This window comes from Mustelus asterias, chromosome 3 (assembly GCF_964213995.1).
Source record: "Mustelus asterias chromosome 3, sMusAst1.hap1.1, whole genome shotgun sequence".
Taxonomy (NCBI): domain Eukaryota; kingdom Metazoa; phylum Chordata; class Chondrichthyes; order Carcharhiniformes; family Triakidae; genus Mustelus; species Mustelus asterias.
Window position 1 is genome coordinate 112,020,131 of NC_135803.1, and position 26,392 is coordinate 112,046,522.

The window sequence follows — 26,392 nt, forward strand, 5'->3', positions numbered from 1 at the left end:
GCAACGAGTGCCAGGCACCCACTCACTACTCTGTGTAAAAAAAAAAAAATCTGCCTCGTATATCTCCTTTAAACCTTGCCCCTCGCACCTTAAACCTATGCCCCCTAGTAATTGACTCTTCCACCCTGGGAAAAAGCTTCTGACTATCCACTCTGTCCATGCCTCTCATAACCTTGTTGACTTCTATCAGGTCGCCCCTCAACCTCCGTCATTCCAGTAAGAACAAACCAAGTTTCTCCAACCTCTCCTCATAGCTAATGCCCTCCATACCAGGCAACGTCCTGGTAAATCTTTTCTGTACCCTCTCCAAAGCCTCCACATCCTTCTGGTAGTGTGGCGACCAGAATTGAACACTATATTCCTAGTGGGTAATGGATCACGAAACCCCTGGGGATGCCATGGCAGATGGTGTAACTTTCTGCCAATGCATGCCACCTGCTGTAGTCAGTGATTTCTTTGAGTGCCTTCATTTTTTCACCGACAGAGCATTGGTGGCTTCTCCCCCTGACATCAACATGTAGGTTCCCTCTGGGATAAGGATATTCCTGTTGGAGACAAATCTGAGAAAAATTAGTCACAGGTGGGTGGTGAAATGACATTTATTTGTGCCAATAAAAGTGTCTCAACGATAAGTAATAAAGTGAACATGAGACTTTAACGTGCATATCTATTCTATCTACCTAGTGCTGCCCTTCACCTGTGTAATCTTGGTGCCGCTACAACTTCCTAACTTTACGTGCCTACCCCTACGTCTCCCCAGGATGTACATCGGAGGTGGAGGTGGCCAGCTGTCTACAGCGCCCCGTGGCTGGTGATGCCCTTGGCAATCGTCCTCTTGAGGGCCGGGCTGGCTTCCAGGTGTCTGGGACATTTCCATGACACCCTCTTCATCCTGCTGCTCCTGAGATGCCCCGGTGTCAGGAAAGGGGGAGTCAGAAGGTGTAGCCACAGCCACTGTCTCCTGTGTGGAAGGCCCCAGCATGGGTTGCAGCCCTTCCTCCTCCCTTGGGGTTCCTGTGGGCCCCTGGGTCACTCCATGGGACACCAGTCCTTCTGCAGTGAGCTCCAGAAGCACCGGTGTCACCTGGCCCTGCCAGTCCTGGAGGACCACCTGCGTCCTATCCATAGTGGTCGAGCCTTCTGCGATGGCACTCTGAGTCGGGGGCCACCTGTCAATGGCAGCAGCAAGTGTCCTCTGAGACTGGGCCATGTTCTGCAGTCACTTAGCCATGACCCTATTGTCAAGGGCTGCTGCCATAGCCCGCTGTGTCTCAGTGCTGTCCCGCTAGGTCTCCTGCAAGCTCTTGGGCCTCTCGGCCATGGGCCGCAGAATCTGGAGAAGCCTGCTGGGACTCCACTGCGGCCCTGTGGGACTCTATTGCGGCCTGCTGTGACTCGGCTATCGCTTGGACTCTGCCACTCATGGTGAGGGTTCCCTGCTGCAGGCTGCCCATCGTGGATGCCACCCTTGCAGTGTTGGCCTGGGAACCACACAAGACAGGCAATAGCTGGTTAGCCTGAACTCCTCCCAATAGCCCTGCAGTCAGTCAAGTGTTGCCGCCAGCCCCTCCTGCGTTCCCTCGCTCTGTTGCTGCATAGAGAAGTGATCGTAGAGGTCCAGCATGTCGCCTGCGGCCAGCTGAGTCCTCGCCTCTGGCAGGCCACTGCCTGCTAGAGGCCTTGGTCATTTCCTCCTCCACCCACTGTACATCAGCAGATGTGATGTGCGCACCAGAGTGTGACCCAGATGCTTCACCACTAACTTGGCCCCACCGATGTGAGAGTCTCTGGGATGGTGATTTGCGAGGTGGGAGCTGACGCCAAACTGGTTGTACCCTTGGAGGTCCCTTCAGAAGAGGGTGTCCTGTCTTGTCTCCACTGCCTCCAGCAACCTGGCCAGGTCAAATTCAGAAAATCTGGGCGCTGCCTTTCTTGAGGCCATTTCTTCCAGCACTGCCTGTTTGTCTGTCCATCCTTGGGGTTTTTATGGAGCTGCCCCTTGTTGGGGCAAATCAGCTGCAAATTCCAGCAAGTTAAATGCAGTTTGCTTGTTACAAATGAGGGGAAGCCAAGTGAGCACTTGCAGGTGTGCTGATTGAGGGTGGGGGTTGATTGAGGGGCAAGGGGGGTGGGGGGTCAGAAATGTCCGTGGAGGCCAGGGGAAGGCTGGATCTGGCAGGGGAGCTGCTTTATTTTTTTTTGGCGCATGTGCAATTTGAGGCTCCAATTGGAGTTTCAGACACATTAAGCCCTGCCCACTGCCTTGTGTAGAGAGAAACGGCCTCGCCCAAAATGTTGCAGACAGGGTGCATAAGATTGGGCCTGAAAACTCGCCCAAAAAATGGATGTGGAACTCTCCCAGTTTCATGCCCGCCTGACACAGAAAAAATCTCGTATAATTCCATCCCATATTTCACTCTTTTTCAGCAATATTCAGACCAACTACAGCTGGAACCAAATTCTATCCATCCCCATAATACACTTCAAAACTGTAGTATGCCTGTTGCAGAGAGAACCCTGGGTGATTTCCCTTTTCCAAGTGTAGAATGCAACAGCTAACGGTTACATTTGATGTCACGCCATTTGAAATCAGCTAACCTGGCACGGAGATTGATCTGGGAATTGAATTTAAACCCCTTCTGGTCTGTTTCAGCTGAACCTAAAGGGCAGTTCCTAAAAATAAAATAAGTATTTTTCTTTGTTCCACAGATCAGCCCTTCGTGGGGAGAATTGGAGGTATGCCCATTATCCAGTCACCAGTTAATGTGGGGCTATTTCCTCTTCCCCTTTCTTTCCAATCAGAAGATTCCATAGCTTCTGATTTGAGCCTCTCTGTGATGACAAATTTTGAGATTGTGAATTCATCAGGGGGAGTCACAAGGAATACTTGGTTCTCCAATCCAATTACTCTTTCTTCATTTTTTTAATAAAGAAAACTAGTAGCATCTGATTACAGAATGTTTCAGCACTGGAACAATAAACTCATGATTATTAATGTCTTAGAGCTGTATTATGCAAATGCATTTATACTTTAAAATACTTCATTTAAGAAAGAACGCCAGCTCTTCGCAATTTAAAAGTAAAATATTGTTTTGTGGTCTCCCATCATGGCCTCTTGCCTTCACACTCCTGCAACCTCCTCGAGTTTTTCAACCATCTTGAGATCTCTGCATTCATCCAATTTTTGCCTCTTTTTCACCCCTGATTTTCATAGTTCAGCTATTGGCAGCCATGCTTTCAGCTTCCTATGCCTTGCCTTAGGAATTTTCTTGCTACATTTCTCTGTTTCTCTTCTTTAAGACACTCCTTAAAACCTATCTCTTGGACCAAGCCTGCCTTAATAGCTCCTTGTGTGGTTAAGTGTCAGATTTTGTTAATGATCCTGTGAAGCACCCTGAGATGTTTTAATACATTAAACATACTATATAATTGCAAGTTATTGTTGTTTTGATCAATAAAGTTCTCCAATGTGTGTGGAGGAAATAGGCAAATTGTATTAAAGTTTAAATATTTCTCTCAATGTTTATTACACATAGCAAAAGTGTTAAAAATAAATCAGTGAGCACTTCAAAAATAGAAATTTTAGACAAACATCAGCATTTAAAAAAATATATATTTGGGATGTTGGCTTTGCTGGCAAAGCCAGCATTTCTTACCTATCCTGAATTGCCCTTTAACTGATTGGCTTTTTAGGCTATTTCAGAGAGTGCTTAAAATTCAACCGCATTACTCTGGTCTGCAGTCATATTTAGGACAGAATCAGGTACGCCTTTCAGATGTTCTTACAGGGCATTAGAAAACAAGGTGGGTTTTTATAGCAATTGTTTGATGATCACCATTACTGAGATTATGATGTCCCATAATGTAATTCATACTGAGATAAATAAGAACACTCAGACACATGCATAAAATTTAATTTTGATTAATTTCATCATAGAAACCCTACAGTACAGAAAGAGGCCATTCGGCCCATCGAGTCTGCACCGACCACAATCCCACCCAGCCCCTACCCCCATATCCCTACATATTTTACCCACTAATCCCTCTAACCTACACATCTCAGGACACTAAGGGGCAATTTAAGCATGGCCAATCAACCTAACCCGCACATCTTTGGAATGTGGGAGGAAACCGGAGCACCCGGATTAGTTGTTAGCACCACAATTTAGTTGTCGTGTCTGGTTCTAACAACCAGGTTTAAAGGGACAACTCTCTTGTTCCCCATTAGGCGTTTAGGGCACTAAAATGATATATTTCACCTCAATGAATTTTGTATTAATACTTCATATCCTATTTGATGCGAGAATCTGAAATACATAATTAAGGAGGATATACTTCTCCTTTTATGCTGTATTCCTTTCTTCATGCGGAATGTAAAACTGAAAACAATTTGTGGTATTAAATGGAGTAGTTTAGTTTTATTTGAGACAGATATTGGTGTTCTGCATTAGAATGAAAATATTGAATCCTACTGACTAACTGATGCAGCGAAAGTAACATCAGGCAATGAAGAGTTGTTTAGAATACTGCAATCATTTCGGCCTGGAATTTAAACATATTAAATATCTTCAAATTATGGGATCACGTTTTGAGTTTACATTTCTGCCACACACTTAATAGAATGGAAATATAGATTGGGAATTAAGCTGCAGAATTTTCAATGGACAGAAAATAGCGTGCCACAATTAAAATGCTGATCATATTTTGTTAATTTTCTTTTGCTCTCTTTATTTCCATTTGTTTTCTATATTCCTGATCTTTTTCTTTATTCTCTCACATAGTCATCCTTTTACATTTGCAACACATTTTCAATGCATTTGCCTTTTGTGTATCTTTTTTGCTTTATGTCAAGTATAGTTGACTCAGTTATTCCACTCTTCTCATGCATTCCTACTGCTTCATTCATTCCTTTCCCCCAGTGTTACATGTCAAAGGTGATGCTATTGTGCTTGACCAAAGGAAACAGCAATATGACAGGGCACCACCATGGCCCAGGTTACCTATTTGAGTGCACTTCTCTGCCATTATGACACTACAGTATGGTATTTGTCTAGCATAGTAATTGAGGCAAGAGTTCCATTTGGCTTCCAAGAGGATCTATAAAAAGTGGTTAAAGAGCAGATGTGAGAGCACATAACTCTCAACAACCATGTTAGAAGCTGCATTATGTAGCAAATGTAATCCCTGTTGCTGGGACTGCTAATGCCTGATGTGCAGACAATGTGCTGTGTGATAAAAGCAAATAGTCAACCCTGTGTGTGATCTGAGAAGTACTTTAGTCATCATGGAACGACACATTAATGTCAATTTTGTGAGTCATCTGACTTCCTATTGTCACTTAAAAAAGCAAAGCAGTGAGATAAGTTTAATTGGCTTTAAGTTACCATCATTTGGTATTAAAATTAGGGTGACACTAACTTTCAAAAATAGCAGAAAGCCATTGCACATTTACAAAATCAATAAAGATTCTAACTGCAGTTTCATATACCTTCAGCAAAATTGGGAAGTGGTTCAAACTAAACCAGAACTGGTCAAGCAGCTTCTGAATTATTCAAGTTTTACTGGCATAATCTTTTAGCTATCTTAACTCAATCAATTTAGAAGCTTTCAACTAACATTTGTTTATTAATGTTGTATTTGTTGTGTTGTGGGTTTGTTTGCTGTTTCATCGATGATATCTTGAGACTTGTAGGTTTAAACATGAACACTTATCCTTAACTATGTACAGATACAGTTACTGCTGTGCATGGTGTTGTTCCCATGCAGGTTGGTTCTTTCTAGACTTTTTGGAGTCTATTACCTTGTCACTCTATTCATCAGGCCATGGACGGATGTTACTCTCCAATCCCACGTTAACTCTTACTTTGCCAAGTACCTTTACATTATAAAGGGATGCAGGCATATACAACAATGTTAAGTTAATTCTTTAAAATTTGCAGATTGCTTGGATTCTTGATTGTTGATTGGATTCTTGATATTGGAAAGAAGTTTCATATTTCAATCCACTATCACTTTGAAGGCAGGGTTGTACAGCAGGATTCGAAATGGCTGAAGAAGGGGAAATACTGAAAATGCTCAGCTGGCCTGGTAGTAATTGTGGCGAAAGAAACAGAGTTGATGGTTTGGGTTGATGATCTTTAATTAGAGCTTGCAATGACAGTAATGTGAAACTCTAATGTGACCTTGGTTTTTGTTGAGATTTGGAAAAGTAGAGTCCAAGTGACCTGAAGATACTGCAATAAAAGTCACAAAACTGAGCCAGGAAAATTCTTCACTGCAGTGAAGGAATTAAATGGAGAGAAACATATGGAAAATCAGCGGCTTGGAGTGTGAAAAGTCAGACTGAATTATCTCAGCCAAAGGGACATATGTTCTGAGGGAAAAATCATTGAAGCATACAAGATAAATGTGTTTGAGGAAATAAGATCATTACTGGAGCTAGAAAGGATCGAGTAGCCATGCATCATTTGCCAAAAAGGTACTTGGTATTTAGGGGGGAAAAAATCTTGTTCCCATAAGCTGAGGCTTGGGAGCAGGTCTGAAAATTAAAAATTAACCATGGGCTGGATTTTATGCTTCCGCTTTGAGGGATAACGGGGGGGTGGGGGGGAAACAACTACAGTGGAACCCCGATTTTACGTGCCCCGATTTAGCACGAAATCGGATATGACGCGATGAATCATTGGACCCTTTTTTTTGCTCTTTCCAGTTTAATGATTTAGCGCGACCCCGATAACATTCGCGCTAACATTTTATGGACCCCAACCATCGCGTTACAACGGGGCTGCACTGTACCATCTTTTAGCTGCTCCTCCTTCCTCCCATGCCCTCCTCCCTCTTTCCCCCCTCTCCCTCCCCCCTACCATGGTCGGTGATCATGCAGAAACAGCCAGAATGACAGGTATGTAGAATTTGGTGTTGGGTTGATGTGAGGGTTTTATTGTGGGACTGATGGAAGTCACAGAGATAGAGGGACAAGACCATGAAGATACTTCAATCATCTAAAGTGCTTTGGGATGGTAGATTCTTGCAAAATGCACTATAAAACTGTAAATCTTATTTTTAAATGGAGCTGGAGAGAGATAGTATCGATCTTCAAGAGCACCGGTGATTGTTGAGCAGGAATTGCTACACAATCAAATACAGGCAGCATTGTAGAATGAACCGTAGTTTACCCAGCAAGGAGAATGGCCAAGAGAGCTTTAGGATTAATCATAGAATCCCTACAGTGCAGAAGGAGGCAATTCGGCCCATCAAGTCTGCACTGACCACAATCCCACTCAGGCCCTATTCCTGTAATCCCACATATTTATCCTGTTAATCCCCTGACACTAGGGCAATTTAGCATGGCCAATCCACCTAACCCATGCACCTTTTTACTGTGGGAGGAAACTGGAGCACCCGGAGGAAACCCACGCAAACATGGGGAGAATGTGAAAACTCCACACAGACAATGACCCGAGGCCGGAATTGAATCCGGGTTCTTGGCGCTGTGAGGCAGCAGTGCTACCCATTGTGCCACTGTGCTGCCCTTAATCAATTCCTAAAGTCACAAATGTATAGATTGTCATTCACTTCTACTGAGGATTAAAATCAGTTTTGCAGTGTTGCCAATTTTGCATTAAAATATCAGCACATCAGCGACTGACAACTCCTCATTAGCAGCTCAACAGAGAACTTTTTCAAATGGGGAGGGACATGTTTCATAAAATTCAGTGAGACGGGTTCTGTTTGTTATTGATGTTGATGCAAACCTAATTTTGCAGAAATCATACATTTGGTACTTTATCATATCCTTTACTTTTAGATGATGTTGCAGAACTTTCAGCAGAAGCAGGATAGATGAAGCCAGGTGTCCAACCTGGGCCTGAGCTGCTTCAGTGTGACCGACTAGTCAGATTTTAAACAGCAGACGTAGCTATTTAGCCCAGCAAGGCAATATTACATGATCAACAAGCCAGAGGCCCAAGTCATGTGACTTTACCTCTCCACACATGTGCAAATTAGATTGATTGACCATGTTAAATTGCCCCTTAGTGTCCCAAGATATGCAGGTGAGGGGGAATTAGCAGGGTAAATGCGTGTGGTTACAGGGATAGGGCCTGGGTAAGATGCTCTGTCAGTGAGTTGGTGCAGACTCAATGGGCCAAATGGTCTCCTTCTGCACTGTAGGGATTCTAAATTACAATGCCTTCAACAAAGCATATTTATTCAGTGTCTGGAAATTGGCTTTGCCTTCCAGATTGATAACACCACTGTCATTATTGTTTAAAATGAATGTTCAAGCGGCTATTGTCTTAGTCAACATTCTCTCTCTGCTGGCCAGCCTGGGTTATTAAATACAAATGGCCTTCGTGTTTTTTCCTTTGATATTGGGCTGTGCAGTCCACAGTTGATTGTTAGTAGGTCCTCAGAGATAGCAAGGTGTGTAATTTCTGAAACTGCAATGTGGCTTTTTTTTTGTTTAGGGGTCACAGGCAGAGATGGGGTTAACCATTTTAAGGATCTTTGTTCAGTTTTTACCATTTTAGAACTAGCAATGAAAATGTATATATTTTAAAACTGTATAGTGTGAGGTCTTTGTCAGCATGTCCTGGACAATATCCAGGCTTAGGCTGACAAGTGGCAAGCAACATTCGTGCCACAAGTGCCAGGCAATGACCAATTCCAACAAGAAAGAAACTAACTACAACCGTTTGCCATTCAGTGGCATTACCACTGTGGAACCCCCCCCCCCCCACTGTCAACATCCTGGGGTTACCATTGACCAGAAACTGAACTGAATGAGTCATGTAAATACTGTGACTACAAGAGCAAGTCAGAGGTTAGGAATCCTGCGGCGAGTAACTCACCTCCTGACTCCCCAAAGACTATCCACCATCTACAAGGCACAAGTCAGGAGTGTGATGGAATACTCTCTACGTGCTTGGATGAGGATAGCTCCAACAACTCACACATGTTCGACACCATCAAGGGCAAAGCAACCTGCTTGATTGGCACACATCAACAAACATTTACTCTCCACCAAGAATGAACAGTGGCAGCAATGTGTACTATCTACAAGATGACCAGCAGGAATTCAAGGCTCCTTGGGCAGCACTTCCAAACTCTCTGCCATTCAGAAGGACAGCGTACCTGGGAACACAGCCATTTGGAAGTTCCTCTCCAAGTCATTCACCATCTTGACGACTTGGGAATACAATGCTGTTCCTTCACTGCTGCTGATTCAAAATCCTGGAACTCCCTCCCCAACAGTACTGTGGGTATACCTACACGATGTGGAGATGCCGGCGTTGGACTGGGGTAAGCACAGTAAGAAGTCTCACAACACCAGGTTAAAGTCCAACAGGTTTATTTGGTAGCAAATACCATAAGCTTTCGGAGCACAGCTCCGTCTGTGGTGTAGGTATACCTACACCACAGGGACTGCAGCGGTTCATGAAGGCAACTCATCACCACCTTCTCAAGGATACTTCGGGATGAGCAATCAACACTGACCTTGCCAGCAACGCACACATCCCATAAATGATTTTTTTAAAAAGGTCTTTGTCCTTCACAATTGTGAAGTCTGAAGGCATTGTTTTAGACTGGATGGGATAGGCAATTATTGACGCAAACATTTTTTTGTTTCAAGTTATTTCAGAAGTCTAATAACTTTGGCTAGAATGATCCTGTGTGATTAATACTAGGTAACTTGTTGCATAGATTGCAAATTAAGAGGAAATAACAGGTTATGTTTTAGATTATCAAGTGAGTCCTTATTATGAACATAAATATAGCTTTGTAATCTTCTCGACTGTGCTCTATTGTTTTGCAGGTGAGAACACAAATCTTTACTTTGGTCGATGAGGCTTTGTAAGTATTCTTTGCCACATATTCCACAGTATAGACAAGAAAACAATGCTGGAAATGCTATTGACCTAATGAGACTTGTAAATAGAATTCCAACAGCAATTTCATGTATGAAAGAGCAGAATATTAATTCTTTATCAGTCTGCTAAATTTTGATCAGTAGAACCTGCTCAAGTTGAGGCTATAGATAATTTCCGTACAATTTGAATTGGAGTTTCAATGAAGATTGACCTAATTTTTGGTGTAATCCTGTTTAACCATTTGGAGCTTGTCTTGAAACAATGTAACTAGTATATGAAATGCTTTTTGCTGAAAACTTAACCTTGCGGAAGCTTTAAAGAGCTTTGGCTTTGCTGCAGGTTTGTTTTGATCTGAAAGGGAGCATTACATTGAAGGAGTTGATTTTCCTTGTGTTTTGTGTGAAAGAAGTAATTGAAATGGTTAAAAGGTAAATTGATGAGAATATTGAAGGGAAGTGATCTAATCACGCGAGATGGATTCTTGCATTTCAAGCTTTGTTCACACTTAAGGGCACTTCAGAAGTATTCCTTCCTTGAATAGGGATATAAATTTAAAATATCAGAGAGCTGAGGTTAACATATTGACTTCATAAAACAGTTTTTCAGGATTAGAATAACTTGTAAGTGACATCTGTGAATCAACTTCAGGTTTGTTATACATATAAGTATTTTGCTTGAAGCTCTATGGATTGTCCAATATTAAATATTAATCTGTAGTTGAACTAGCTCTCACTGCTGCTGAATTGTATTTAATGCATGAATATGTTTATCATTTTTACAGTTTTATACAAACCAGGTACTTTTTAGTGAAAAAATCAGCTCGAGTGGAACCAAAATCTTTTTACATTTTTAATCTTTTTGTCCTTCTTTGATACTTTCTCCATCCAACCAAGTAAAAACTTAAGCCCTTGGTAGCGAAGGTTTATTATAGTTGATGGTATTTCTTATAGACTAGTAAGAGGAGGAAAAGAGACCAGTTCTCAACAGCAGATGCTTTTTGTGAAACCAAGAAAAACACTTGATTATGGGACTATTTCACTCAGTTAAGTAACATTAGAACAAATAAATCCAATTCTTTCATTCAAGTTTCCACATTTCATTTTAGTACTAGCTATTTCCCAGTGCATTTTATACTTCTGCCTTAAAGAACAAGCAAGACGAGCTCACAAATACCTTGATGTGCAAAATTGTGAGTATCTGCTCACCTGCATGCTCAACACAATCCTTGCCCAACTTCACTGGCACCTGTGTTCATGGAAATTACTAAGATCTTCAGCATGGCTTTTAAATTCATCCACAAACATACCCTCCATGGTTTCTTCAACTATATATGTATGCATACTTCCAACACTGGCTTAGTTCTCATATCTTAGTATCCATCACTCTCCCTGTTTTCAAAAGCCAGTCAGAAGTCTTCCTTCCATTCTTCTCCCTCCTAACGCTTTTCTCCCTTCTGCTTGATATCAATTACCTTGTAAAGTGCTTCGAAACATCTCTCTGTATGGAAACTATAGAAATGTAACTGGTACAAAAACAGAAGGGTCATCCAGACTCAAAACGGTTCTATTCTCTCTCCGCAGATGCTGTCAGATCTGCTGAGATTTTCTAGCATTTTCTGCTTTTGTTTCAGATTCCAGCGTCCGCGGTATTTTGTTTTTATCAAAAGTTAACTGGTCATTGCTTAAGTAATTTTCATCCTGTCTTTAAACTTTGATGTTTAATGGCTCTTTCTTCACTGTAAAATATGATGTTTTTTTATTAATTAATGGGGTGTGGGTGTCGCCAGTCAGGCCAGCATTTATTGCCCATTTAAAGTTGGCAGATTTCCATCTTTTAGAGACGTCGGTGAACCAAATGGGATTTTTGCAACAATTCAGTGGTTTCATGGTCTACTGGTGCTAGCTTTCTATTTCCGATTTTATTTGTTTAATTGAATATATATCCTGCAGCTGCCAGAGTGGGATTTAAACTCAAATTTCCAGATTGTTAGTCCAGGCATCTGGATTACTAGCCCAGTAACATAACCATTATGTGACTGTTTTGCATTGTATTCAAGTAACAAATCCTTTGTCATTGCATTACTTCCTTTGAGTTAGTAAAATTGTACTGTTTGAGTTAATTGTGTTAGATAAATGTGTGTAATATGCTGATGCAGTTTTATATGCAGCTAATTTGATGAGACCATGAAACTTGCTTTACTGTATGACAGAATTTTATAGTCAGCCTTGGGCTCATGGTAGTACTCTGAACCCCAATCCGAAAACCTAAACATATAATATAGGCAAACACTTCAGTGCAGCACTGAAGGAGTGCTGCACTGTCAAGAGGTGCCATCTTGCAGATCCAAGACCACACCTTCATTCTTGGGTTTTGGCACTATTCAAAGAGGAATAGCGTGTTCTCCGAGTGCCTTTGCCAATATCTATCCTTCAGCTGTCGTTATATAAACAGATAATCTCAATATTGTTTGTGGGAGCTTGCTATGTAAAAATTGATTGTTCCCTCCCTTTCTCTTTTTCTCTATCTTTTTCTCCCTCTAGCTCCTTGTCTTTTCTCTGTCACCCTTCAAGTGACACTATAAGTTTCAGTAAACATTTAGATTATTCAGTATATTGGATAATTCAGATACATATTTTATCGGTTAAGATAACATAAGGTCAATTATATTCTAAATGTTGACCACCAAATTGAAGAAAAGTGGGTTAGTGACAATTGTGGTGTCCACTTTTTTTTTAAAAAAGCACATAAATGACATTAAAGGAATCATAATTTCAAATTGATTCAATTTGAGTAAAAAAAATGATCCTAGATAAAAGAAATGGCAGTATAATCCATCTTGATGTTTACGAACTAGAAAAAATAAACTCCTTTTTAAGAAAGTTTTGAACAGGTCTTTGTTCTACGGTGCCAGTGCTTGTTCAATCTTTGAAATCTTATACAATGCATTAGTGTTTGAAACCTAGATGTCCGTTGGGATTTATTAAGTCTGCACCAAAGTGCTTCAAAAAAGAGAATGATTGCAATTTTTTTTTACCATTCTGTATAATTGGATACAATGCCTGATCATGAACACTACCTTTGTATGTGAGCCTGTTTTTAATTTTTTCTGAGTATTTGTTCTAAAGCTCTGGAATGTGCATGCCTCTACTCTGGCAGATCTCAATATACAGTGTAGTTTAGTCTGTACTTTCACATGCCACTTTTGTTTAACTGGGTACTCAGAATGTAGAATTGAATCAAACATATGATCTTAATCAATAGGACTGCTGAACTTTCAGAAACGTGATTTATGCAGATTTCATAAACAATCCCGCTAATCTTGTCAGCATAAATTTGACATTTTTGCTGCAATTGATATAGGCTGTCTACATGAGGACATCCTGGAATCCAAATTCAAATTAAATTTGTACATGTGCAATTTATAAGCATTTGCCATTGTAATGTGGTGCATTGTAGGAAGATCATGTTTTGGCCTAATTTATCAATCGTGGAGTGAAATTTAATGTCAGCAAAATAACGAATTTCCAGTCCATTTTACACCCTGCCCATTTTGCATTCTCTCTGAACACTAATTTCACCTAAATAGAGTTATTTGTACTCTGCTTTCACTTCCATTCAAGTTGACATTAAACCCCAACAGCAACAGCCTTCTGAACCCTCTCTGATTTGAAGCTAATACTCTTCTTCGCCCCACCTTGCACATTTAGCTTCTGTCTATGTTGGTGCTCTCACTCTGTATTACCACTCAGAAGATGTCACACTCTGCTTGCCACATCATATAGCACTGCTCGTAGCCTTTTCAATCTTCCTCTCAGAATAGTGTTCTGTCTCCTCTAGTTTCTCTTTAACTTCAAGATCACTTGTATCTGAGTACAGTTGCTAATGCATGGCATTTCAGTTGCTATAAACTATCAATAGAAATTGTTGTTTGTGGGAAAAGTCTTGCTTAAAGTAGGTAGCAGGAAGAATGCCATGCAGTCGTAACAAGATTTACTCTGAAAGTTAACGAAAATAACTTGTCTTTAAATAGCACTTTTAATGTAGTAACAAGTTAAGTGTTGTTAAAATGTTTGACACCGAGCCATATTTGCCTTTAATATTGGCTTAAGTTACAAGGAGAATCTTAAAGCAGGAAATAGATTTAGAACGGCAGTGAGGTTTAGGAAGGGAAGGAGGTTGAGGCAACTGGAGGCACTGTCACTCATGGGGATGTGGAAGAGATCCAAATTGGAGAACTGCAGATAGCTTAGTGGATTGTCGAGTTGGATGACATTAGAGAGATTTGAAAACAAGGATCAGAATTTTAAAATTGAGGTCCCGCTCAATCAGGAGCTAACTAAAGCCCGCAAGCACATGAAATGATGGGTGAAGGGGGCTTGATGTGAGTTGGGATAGGGACAAGATAGTTTTGGATGAACTTAAATTAATGGGGATGGGGGACTGACCAGGAGCACATTGGAGTAATCAAATCTAGATGTAACAAAGCCATGGATAATGGTTTCAGCAGCAGGTGAGTTGATGTCGGGTGGAGTTGGGTAATGCTATGAAAGTGGATCTAGGCAGTCTTAGTGATGGTTAAATTTTAAATCTCTCGGTCAAATGTAATACCAAGGTTGTGAAGGTCTTATTTAGCCTCCTCTAACAGTCGCCCGGTAGAGGAATGGAGTGGGTACCTGGGAAGTGGAGTTGTGATGGGGATTGAAGGCAATGCTCCAGAATTTGGCTTGAGTAATAAAGGTGAGGCTGTTGGCGCTTGCTGTTATTACTGGGTAAAACTGACAGGAGCTTCTGGCATTTTCTTGTGCAGTTAGAGATCTGTAAGTTGCTGTCAGAGATATCATGCATTGCCAGAGGTTTCACTGCTGCGGTCTTTGTTGAAGTAATCTGGATAAAAATTACTTTTTTATGATTTTAAACTAACATCCCACTATTATTACATTAAAGACCGAACAATTTATACTTTGTTGAATCAGGAATAAATGAATATAAGAAGACATAATCGCTGCTGAAGAACCACCTCTACCCCTGAAAAATTAATTTCACAAGCGTCTAATCTCATTTCATCAGAATAAAACTAAAATATCACAGATTTTTAGAAAAATATAAAAGTTAATTTGAACTTTATTCCTTCATCCCTTGTGTGTCCCAATGTTTATTTCTCTTTACAGTGATTTTAACTGCAATGTTTATTTTCTGCTTTGCTACTTAAGTGGATGCTGTCAGCCTCGCTACTCCCTGTCCTGTTCTTGGATACCATGGCTGGGATTCACCCAAAAAGGTTCCCCAATTTACGTCAGAACGGGAGTAACTCCCACTGATTTTTTTTTTTTAAGCGTGATTTTCAGACTGTGATGCACAAATTGTTAGAGTTTCAGAGTGCTCTAGCGGGATTCCCTCTGAAAATCAGGGGGTGGGGTCTGTTCCCACTGGAGAGGCCAGCAGCATAGTGCTGAGCAGACCACTGTGCATGTGCTGATCTATCGGTGGTGAGATCAGTGCATGTGCAGTGGCGGCGCATTATTGGCCAGCTCTGCAACCCCCTATCGCTGGCCTTCAAACCCCCCCCTCTGATCACTGGCCTCCCGGACATCCCCGGGCCAGCCCCGATCTCCCCAACCCCTGTCAGACCCGATTGCCATCTTCCCTCCCTCTGCCTGTGATCCCTGTGCAGAGTGGCAGCGGGACACCCCACCCCCACCAATCGCCCTGCCAGACTGACACGGCCCAAAGGGTACCACCTTTACCCCCAATGGTGGCCCCAATGGTCTCGATTCGCTCCAGAGGGGTCGGGCCACCTGTTCCCCGTTAGTGGGGAGCAGTTGTAAACCCTGCTGGAGTGAACCACTCTGGAGGGAGACACGTAGCGGTCCGCAGACTTCAGCTAGTCAGATGGAAATCCAGATTAGAATATTGAAATCAGCTCCGTGCTGATTACTCTGAAGATCTTGGTCCCAGAGGCACGTGGAGGCAGTGGCGCCCAGCGGGAAGCCCACAGAATGGTATCTGCTGATGTCTCCTGGCCCGTTGCACTACTAGAAAAGTGCAGCGGGCTGGGAGAATTCTCCACACCCCCCCCCCCCCCCCCCCGATGTTGGGAGAGAGGATGTAGGTACTTTAGAAGCTGTTAAAACTATGTGATTGCTTTATTTAAGATCACCCACTAACTGCAAACTCTGGACCAATGGCTTTGGTCTTCCCAATAATTACTCAATATATGTGTTTGCTTGTGCAGCACGGATGACAAGCAATCTGTCAATTCAGGTACAGTGGTTTGGAGGTGGAGATGAGATAGAGTTGGGTTGGGTGTTGTCCACTTGCATATGGGACCCGAATATTAAGTGCTGATGGTTGGTGTACGTGGTTCTACTGTAGTGTCATTAGTTGCATTTGGAAGAGCAATCTGGGCATAATGTGGATTGCTTGTTTTGCATTTTAAAAAGATAATTGTATCAAATTTAGGCTTTGTTTTCAACCTCCTTTAAATTTGACAAAGTACAAATTTAACGGCTGTTGCTTGTACAGACCTAATTTCAAATTGCAAATATTCTGAAAAGCACATTGCGTAAAAATACACTACATTTATAATTTTCATGCCGGCTGCATTGTTATTCAGAATTGGTGAAAGACCTGTTTTGTCAAATCTACTTAAATCTATCCCAAGAAATAAATGAAGCAAAGTCTCCAAATTTGTATTATCAAACTCTGACATTCACTGGGCCAGAATTTGTTAGAATATCACTTCAGGATAACTACTTCAATTGGTCAGGGTTGAAAAGCTGGCATTCCTTGCCCATCCATGCCTCCGCTGTGTATGATTTTGGCCTCGTCCTTAAAAGGCTCTTTTCTCAGTGACTGTTCCTACATCAAAGAGCCCAAAGAAGATCAATAATTTCAGTTTCATAAGTAGATTTTCTAATCTAATGAAGCACCTGATGTTATTTCCATCCAGAACAAGTGCTCTGAAATTCTGATGGAGTTTTCCTCCTTTCAGGGATCATTGTCTATTGACCGGTGTTTGATCTGCTTCAAGTTAGTGAACTTGTTAATCAGAGAAATGTCTTAATTATAGTAGTTATAACACAGTATCTGCTTTGTGTACTCTCCAGCAGGCCTTAAATTTGTTTTGTATGTACATAACCCATTATGTAATTCTAGGTATGTACTATTTCTCTGTACTAATATCAAGGGTACTATATATTCACTAATTTTCAGCATATTGTAAGCACTGATTTAAAATATCCTTCCAAGAAAATGGGGTACAAGAGAAGATTAGTTTCCCCAGTTTTGTGTATAGTTTATTTTAATGCTTTCATGGATTAGAATTTGTGACTGTTATTTTTAAATTCAATTATTGGCCCATACTTTGATGTTAAGTTAGATTTTTTTCCCCCGTAAGTTTTTCACTCAGTAGGTTGCAGCAAGAGCTCACTGATAACAGTACGCTGAGGACAAGGGAGCATCTCAGACCTTGGTGAATGACAGGACTAACAATCTATTTATTTACACCAATGGGATTGATTACTGTTATTGAGGAACAAAAGAACAGGCTGTATTGGAGTTTGATACCAGCGCCAAGAATAATGGGCAATTAATACACAAATGCAACTTCATGGAACAAAGAGGGACATGGCGGGTGTGATGCAAATTTCACAAGGCGAACAAGGCAGTGCAATTAGTGCAGTAACGTGGCAATTCACAGGTTTCTCTTGCAATAAGTTTGATTTAAGGATTCACACATTAATAGCATATCGCTTCTCGGCCTTTTGGCTAAGATCAAGTGTAGTATCGACATGCTGTACTTGGTTGAAGTCATTAGGTTACATTTTAGCTTCATTTGAAGCAATTTTTAAAAGCGGCATCTCGGCCTTTTGGCTAAGATGCAAATGAGATCAAGCCTTGGAGGAGGTGCAATGCCTACTCCAATCAGCTTGGATCATGAAGATCAAGCACAAGACAGGAGGTGAGAGCCCTGTCTTGTCAGCTTGGATCGGGAATGTCTCAACTTGTTGAGACTCTGAATTGGACTTGACTTGATTGGATTTTAAAAAATGCTTTTTTAATAGAAAATTCTGAATTGTTATTAGAAACTTGTGTTACTTAAGGACACAGGCGAAGCTTGTGTCATGTTATTTTTGCTGTTAAAATAACTGACGAAGTTTGTCAAATTGTCATAACCATTTGAGAGCATTCGCACTGTCTTAGGCCCCTCCCATTGTAGATACAAGCCATTTGTGCAATTTCATTCTATTAGTACTTAAATATTCCAAAATCCAATGAATAGCTCCATTTTGATCTGTGCTGTCTTGCAATTCCTTTAGCACTGACACTGAAATGAAGAAATTAATATTTCCTTCAAATTTTAATCCAGTTTTTGAAACTCCAGTTATTTGCTTGATCAGCAAACAGGGAATTTTCATGCCCAGAAAGCGGTGGAATATTACTTTTCCTTTCCTCTGGCAGTTGGCTGCATCTCAGATTGATTTAGCGTTTTGACGGATGAGCTCGGAAACCAAGATTTGGATTGTGTTTATTTAAATACACGAATTAAGCAATATTCTTCAGTCCCGTCTGCTTATCTAGTTCTGCTTTTATTATCATTACAAATACTCCAAAATTATTGGTGGATGAAAACTGGATTTTGCATTTCAAAGCTGAAAATATCTTTGCAGGCTCAAAAGAAAATTAATCCCCAGTGCGGTTCCTCTAAAATTATCCTCTACCATCTATTATTATTACCAGTACCTGCAAGGAAATTTCACTTGTGCTTTCTCTCATTGGTACAATTTTAAGCAGGAATTTATAAGTTTTTCTTTATATATAATTTAAAAACATTGGGCTGATTTTTAACTTGTTTTTAGGCTGGCGGGAGGGTCATAAATTCCCCAAGTGACCATCCTGCTGCACTTGAACCCTTTCCACAACCTATCTGCAATTTTACGTGGGGCAGACAAGGCCTGGGGAGTCCATGCTCACGCTAGTTAAGTGGCCAATTATTAGCTATTTAAGGGCTGCTTCACGCCCAGCCTCAACTTTTATGTTGGTGGGAAGAATTCAGAGGTGGGGTAGCACTGCTGCTACTGACACCGCTTGGACTACAGACAACAAATTTCTGAGATGGGACTTCCACATGAGTCATTCTTTTAAAACAACAGAGTCAAATAAAATAAACTAACCGACTGGGGAAACGACCCCTTAAAAGCACTGTAACAAAAGACAAAATCTGAAGGGAAACTTATCTAATTCAGTTAAGTTGTTTTGGGACAGATGAAGCACTATAGCAGTTCCCATCAGCTGTGGAAGGCCTCAAATATACCAATGGACACCATGTGCTCCCTCTCAAGCGAATGTAGCCATGGAAGAGGCGGGCAATCGGGCCGAATGACCCTTTTGGCCACCCACTGTCTTTGGCCACCCACTGTCTGGATATGTTGTTGGCTACTTTGGTCAGCACCAGGAGCAGTCTAATAAGGAGGTCTTCCTCTGTGTCCACTCCCCTCTGCACTCAGTGGCTAAAGATCGGGAGCGAGGGATGAAGTGCAGCCAAAACATCATGAGCAGCCCCTTCAAAATGTCAAAAGGGGCTGCAATTCATGTCAGCATGCAACAAAACTTCTAAAGGCCAAATAAAATAGAGGCGGAGGGGCAGAGGTCCTGCCTCCAGCCAGTTAACAATCCATGGGGTTTAAATGACTGATGGGCTGTTGTGATTAGTGAGGGTTCATGGCATAGCAGGGTCGGAAACCTCACTTTCCATAAAACACTGCCTTTGGTTTTTGAAATTAGGTAATTGGTATAGGCCAAGAAGGCCACATGCTTGGCTCTAAATATTTGCTGACCTCAGCTTGGGTAATATAGAACACTATACTTGACTTCCGCATCCAGAATCATTGACGTTGGTTATTTAACTCACCAAGTCTGTGACAACTCATCCTAACCCTTTGCCTTTCTCTCTGTGGCTCTTCAAGCTATTTCCATTTAGATAATTATTCAATTGCTGTGATTGAATCTCTCACTCAAAACACATTCTCATGCCACCTTTGGCTCTTCTGCCAGTCATTTAAATTGGTGTCATATGGTTCTTAACCTTTTCACCCAATGGAAATGGTTTCTCCCTGTCTACCCTGTCCAGACCCCTCATGACTTTGAACACCTCTGTCAAGTCTCCTCTCAACTTTCTCTAAAGAGAACAGACCTAGTTTAGTAATAGAATCATAAATTGGAGCAGGCCATCTGACAATTCAGTGAGAACATAGCTGATCTGATGTGAGGCATTATTTCCTTGCCTGTCACCAATAACCCTGGACTCCCTTTTTGGTCAAAAGTCTGAATATATTCATCGTTGAGTTAGTCAATGATCTAACCTCCACTGCTCTGAGATGGGGTGGGAAGGAGGGAGATGGCCCCCCTTGTCTTGTTGGGGAGAGGAGGGAGATGTCCTCTTCTTGTCTTGGGGGTGGGGTGGTTTCCCTTGTCTGGGGGCAGGGGATCCCCTGTCCTGGTGGAGGGTGGTGGACATAGTGACAGCATAGGCTTCCTACATCCTGGACAATAAGGGAAGAAAAGTCAGCTGTGCAGCTGGGGAACTACATGCTGCTTTTCCTGCCTGAGCCAGCACTTAAAGAAAAAAAAAGAAAATTCCCGGATTTGTATTTTTAGTAAGTCTACCAACAATCACATAACTTCTACAGATGGTAATTTGTCTTTGTATGTGCATTTAAGAGGGAACAGTCCTTGAAATTTGAGGTAGGCTGTGTAGAAATTGCATAAGTCACTTGACCCTCGGCAGCCATCTGAACTGTCGTGTTCGAGTCCATTGTCATGTAAAAGACAGTTCCAGAACATTGCATACTGAATGCAATCCATGTTTAGTTCTGAATAGGGCATGTCTTCACTGGGCATGACAAACCTAAGATACTTTATGTCCAGCAGGCAGGCCGAGCTTCAGCTTAACATCTCAACCAATAGACGGCAGCTCTGCCAATGCAGCTGTCTCTCAGCATTGCATTGGAATAGCATCTTTGAATTTTTCTATACAGAGTAATTCTACGTACAAAGCTTTATGATGTTCGTGCCTCAGGAGTATCTATAAACTTAACTTTTCCTGCATAAATTTGAGTGCAGCAGGCTTCAGCTTGCTCAAAAAGCTATAAATGTTTTGTATTAACCAATGTAACTGATTAGTAATTTGCAAGAGATTAGTCTAGAAGCTTGGGCAATGGCTAACCATGCTAATTTCTTTTGGGGTAGTATGCTTCAACACAAATAATTGACTGCTTAGTCGTATATGCAAAAAACAAATTGTCAGCTATTCATTTTAAAAACAACAGTTGCTTTTATGTGATACGTGACAAGACAAATTGTGCTAAAACTATTAAATTAAAAAACCTGTACTTGGTAGTATTCTTTATTAACAGTTAAAAGGACATTTTGACTTTTGTCATAAGGTTTGAGCTTGTTGAACAGCTTCTGGGTCTTAATATTGTTGGAAACATTGGTAATTTCTGAATGAACATATCCAGTTGGTGCATGAAAAGCACCTATTATCTCCTTCTGAAGCATTTGATTGGTATGCCAGTAATTATAATAGATACTTAATATCCTGAGGAAGGCTTTTCTGTTTTTTTAAATTGGGTTTCTTTTTATCATTCTCACTGTACGTATGTTTTCTTGTTATGTCGTATAAATCAAATTGTGTTCAGAGTTTTTATGTACAATAGATATTCCTTCGGTAGATGTTCACCATAGATTCCCAACCTCCTGCTTCGTCTTTGTCATGTTTTAAACACTAGACTATTAATGATTTACTGCAACTAGTCAAATATTTATTAGCTGTAAAAATGATATGTTCTGCCGTAACCATTGGTAGCACTCCATTTACATCTCCGGTGCCCCAGGTGTTTCCTGTCTAAAAGCTGGGAATTGCAGACTTAGCATATGATGTGTTTATAGAAGAAAAACATTTCATGTCATCAAAAAAGGCACCAAAGAATCTGTGTAAACATTTATCAGAGTTGAAGTTGGGACTGCCAAGAGAAATCAAGTAGTTTATACCCTGTTTCCCTCAACCAAACTCTACCAAGTCTCTTTCACCCATCACTCCTGTGTTTACTGACCTACATTGGCTCCTGATCCATAAACGCTGAGATTGTTTTCAAATCCCTCCATGACCACAGCTCTTCGAATCTCTCTACTCTGATACCTCTAATTCCAGCCTCTTACCTATTCACAATTTTCATTGGTCTATCATTGACTTCAGACATCTGGGCCCTAAGCTTTGGAATTCCCTCCCTAAATCTCTCCACCCCTTTCTCCTTAAGATGTTAAAATCCTTTGACCACCTGTTTTGATATGTCGTTTTGTAGTTTGGTGTCAGGTTTTGTCTGATGATATACCTGCAAAGTGCCTTAAGGAAGTTGATTGCCTTAAAGGTGCTATGTAAATGTAAGTTTGTACTGCTGATAATATTGTGGTAAAGCCTAATGTGAACACCTATTCTTGCATTTCATCTGCTGGATGGTTGAATTAAAATTAACGTGGTGTTAATTATTTAAAATGTTAGAGTATTTTGATATAATTGTGATATAGAATTCTAATTAATTATTTGTGCATTTGCAAAACAAAATGTACGTTAAGTTATTGTGTAGTTTTACAAATTATTACTTTCAACAATGTGTGCACATTTCATCTTGTTAAAGTTATCTAAACTTTTGCCTTTAAATTATTGCATTGTACTGCAATACAAGATGTCATCAGTTATAGTGGGACAATTACCTGCCGCAAGGCCACCTAGGATCTGATTCTGAGGTTGGTGGGCCCAATTGGATGCTGCCCCAGAGCGAAAATTGGGCCTAAGAAGTCATTTTAAACCAAGGCAGGTGTGCCAAGTCGTGAAATTTCTTGTGCTACCTGCCTCAGTAGAGAAAATCGGGCCATATGTTTTATTTGTGCAATAGTGAAATTGAAATAGTGACATTTCTAACTTTGAACATTATCCTGAGTATTTTCACAATATTGTATAAATTGGTACCAGAATCACAGTTTAAACTACAATAATTGGGAGCACCTGCAAGAAAGTAAGTGACATCTGTTCCATCTCTTTCTTGATATGAACAGGAAACAATCTGAGCCTTTTATATGCATATGATCTGTATTAAGAGAATGATGTGTTTTCAAATTACTTTGGGAAATTGTTATAAATCAATTTTTCTTCCTCTTGGGATAGTCAACCTCAATGTGTAACCTGCATTTCTGATGACCAACCGGACATGAGTTTCCTTTTAGTTTGAAAATATATTATCAGCATCTGAATTTGGCTTAAACGATTTCATCTTAGAAACATTAGGACCATATTTCCATATTCCAGTGTTTAAACATTCATACTGTCTGCCTGAACGAAAAACCTTCGTCCCTAAGCAGTCATATTTAACTATAAAGATGGGCCATTCTGAGATATAGATGTGTACCTGTCACATGGCATCTCACTCTACAGATATATTCAAATTGAATGAATTACTTGCACTCTTGAAAAATAAAAGATAACTCCGCCTGAAACAGTGTTCAATATATTAATCTGGATGACAAAGGAGTAAATTCATCCTAGTAAGGCAAGCATGTTTGAATGACTTGTAGCTCAAGGGACTAAAGGTTGAATTTTCACAATCCATTGGATTGAAACAAACAGGAAGGCTGATGATATGGCAGGTGAAGGCATCAGAAAGGGAGTTTGCTTGCTATCAAGGCCTATTAGCAGTAGCAACATAGTAATTGAGTCACTATAAAGCAACACTGCCTGTCCTCTCTCCGCCACAGGCAATTTGCTTGCATTTGGAGGTGTGTGCTTCAGTGGGTGTTTCCTAGCCCACAGAGGAAACCGCTGGGTAGCAATGCCCATGTCCAAGGCAGCTCCCTCAAATCCAGATTGTTGGAGCCCATCTATATGAATTTCATTCTGAAGCTGCAGCTTCAGCACTGGCCATCATTATTGCATGGGACTTCAGCCTCCTCAGAAAAATTCAATCCTAAAAGTTGGATACCATTTTATTACTCTTGTAACATTTGAGTTGAGCAAATTGTAGCCTTAATTCTTTGTGGTTCCATTTTACTGAGGATAATATTTGTTACTTAGCCTGTTAAAAGTACTTTTTAGTATTGTTGAACATGAAACCTGAAGTCAAACAAAGTTAAATTTACTGGTGATCTTTTGTTCAATTACCTAAATAAAAGATTTCTGTTAATTATATGATCTATTTTTAACAGCAGCAAATATCACACAAGAAACTACCTTTTGCTTTAAAGGGGAACAAATCTGCTTTACTATTCTGCAAACATATTAGTCCTGACAAATTTTATTGAAATATACGAGTCACCACCTCCATTAAAATAGCAAACAGGAATGCTACATATGTTGGTTGGAAAGACTTGTATTGTAGAAAAAATAATTTCTAGGCTCCAATGATGGTTATCCTGGTCCCTATTTGTCTCAGCCACATAATTACAATCACAGTTGACCTTTTCCTCAAAAATGCGAAAAAAGGGCCAAATCTTGTGGTTTGTCAGAAACCCAGTCATACGACTGAGTCGTGTTGGGACCAAATGTAAGTCTGGACATGGGGACCTCCATGGGAATTTTCTGGGAAGTTTCATCTTGTGGGTAATTTCCCTGCTCCCCGGGACCCTCTGTGAGGGTCTCCAATTTCAGACCATTCCGATATACTTGCAAGAATAGTTATCCAGGAAATGTTAGACAGATTAAAACCTCATCTGACACAGAAGTGATCCCTCAATCATTCACACTGACCTCCCCCACCCCAACCAACCTGACTACAACCCCAACTCGCTATTCCCATCCCCAACCACCCAATTACCTTACACCCCATTTACTCCTCCTGATTAGTTGACTAGCCTCCCCCCGACCCCTGACACCACTACTTGACTACCCAACCCCCGACAAGTCCTCCGTCTGACTATCCTGCAACCACCTACTACCCTAATATACCTACTTGTATCTGCTCAGCCAATCAGCTGTTCACATTCAGACTGGATATTTAAACTTGTCATACGGCAACTGGTGCTGAAACAAATTTCCGACAATGACTCCCACTCCTTGGCAGATCCGGATCAAGGTCTTCAAGGTGAGACTGGAATAATAAAACAAAGCTTCATTTCATGGAATCTTAAAATACTGCTTTAATAAAGCTTTAATATCATTTCAATGTTTAAGTCAAAGTTGTGCATTTTATGTTTATTTGAAAAGAGATAATGGTAAATTCACGTGTCAAATCCTGAAAAGTAGGTTAAACAAAGTTTCAACATTAATAAAATTGGTACACAAGTGTTGTAGGGAAATATCCCTTTACCAGTGCAGAATAGAAGTTGAATCGCAAATCAAGGTTCAAAGCGTGTCTTTATTGTACAATTGCTAGGATCCTAGGGAGATCCAACATAACCCGCTCCGTAACAGTGGGCTGGTCAGCTCGATCTCAATCAAATCACATCAGCGGTGTATCTTTATAGAGTTTCAAATTCGAGCGGGAACATTGGCTATATGTGTGTTATCTTATGTATTAAAATGGTCTATCAGTTTAAAAAGTCCCCAGGAAGTTTCATCGATTAGCATTTGTATGGTGTGTGTTCGTGTTAATGGGATTACTTGGTCCTGCCCCGGTGTCTAAATGCGTTTCCCATTATCTTCTCTATGTGTCCTCTTATCTGAATTGATCTTATTGTTTCGTGTCTGTGTTTCCTGCTTGTGAGATTGAGTGTTAATGTCATCCTGTCCTGTTGGATGTCTGGAGTATTTCATTCTAATCTTTTATTTTTATATCTTAGTTTATCAGATTTTTATGTCTGCCTTGGCCGAATTTGTAATATTTCAGTGATAGCTTGGTTTTGATAACCCACTCTATGTCTCGTTTCGTAGAGATCTTGATCGTCCTTGGCCAGTTTAAAATGCAGCTGCGCGCTGTTGCTAGGCAGATTAGGGATCTTCCGTAGTCTTTGAAATTCGCGAGTCTCTCAGCTGTGCAGGGGGGGACCCGATCGAATATCCATCCGGGGGTGCCCCTCTGCATTGTTGGCCCGTTATGAGTGGTGCCAATTAGTCCAATAAGTAAATATGTTTGATGATACAAAATATGGTTTTCTGGAAAATTTCCTCCTTCAACAAGGTAAAACATGTTGGAGTCATTTTTTTTTTGCTGGTGCACTAATCAACTCGGAGGTATGTTTTTTTTAAATTCCATCACAGGATATGAAGGTTGCTGGCTCGGCGATAATTTACTGTCCATCCTTATTTTCCTTAAAAAGGGAGCATGAGCCAGCTTCTTGAACCACTGCAGTCTGTGTCGTGCTGGCACACCCACAATGTTGTGATTGTGTTAATTGGGGGCAGATCATTTGACAAAATGCACACTTTGAGACAATATTCCAGCTACAGTGGGCAGTTATTTAACTGGTTTTTGATTGACAGACTAATCCTTTTGGTCTGGGGGGGGAGGGGGGTCATGCAGTGGGGGCGCTCA

At 40.8% G+C, this 26,392-nt stretch overlaps 1 protein-coding gene and 1 non-coding gene across 2 annotated transcripts in view; both read left to right on the forward strand.

Annotated features, from left to right (window-relative positions):
* Positions 1-26,392, forward strand: part of pdzrn3b (PDZ domain containing RING finger 3b) — a 368,878-nt gene that overhangs the window by 74,780 nt on the left and 267,706 nt on the right. The window lies entirely within an intron of this gene.
* LOC144492002 (U2 spliceosomal RNA) lies at positions 17,620-17,809 on the forward strand. The gene has a single exon (XR_013497556.1). It is a non-coding gene; the product is annotated as a U2 spliceosomal RNA (small nuclear RNA).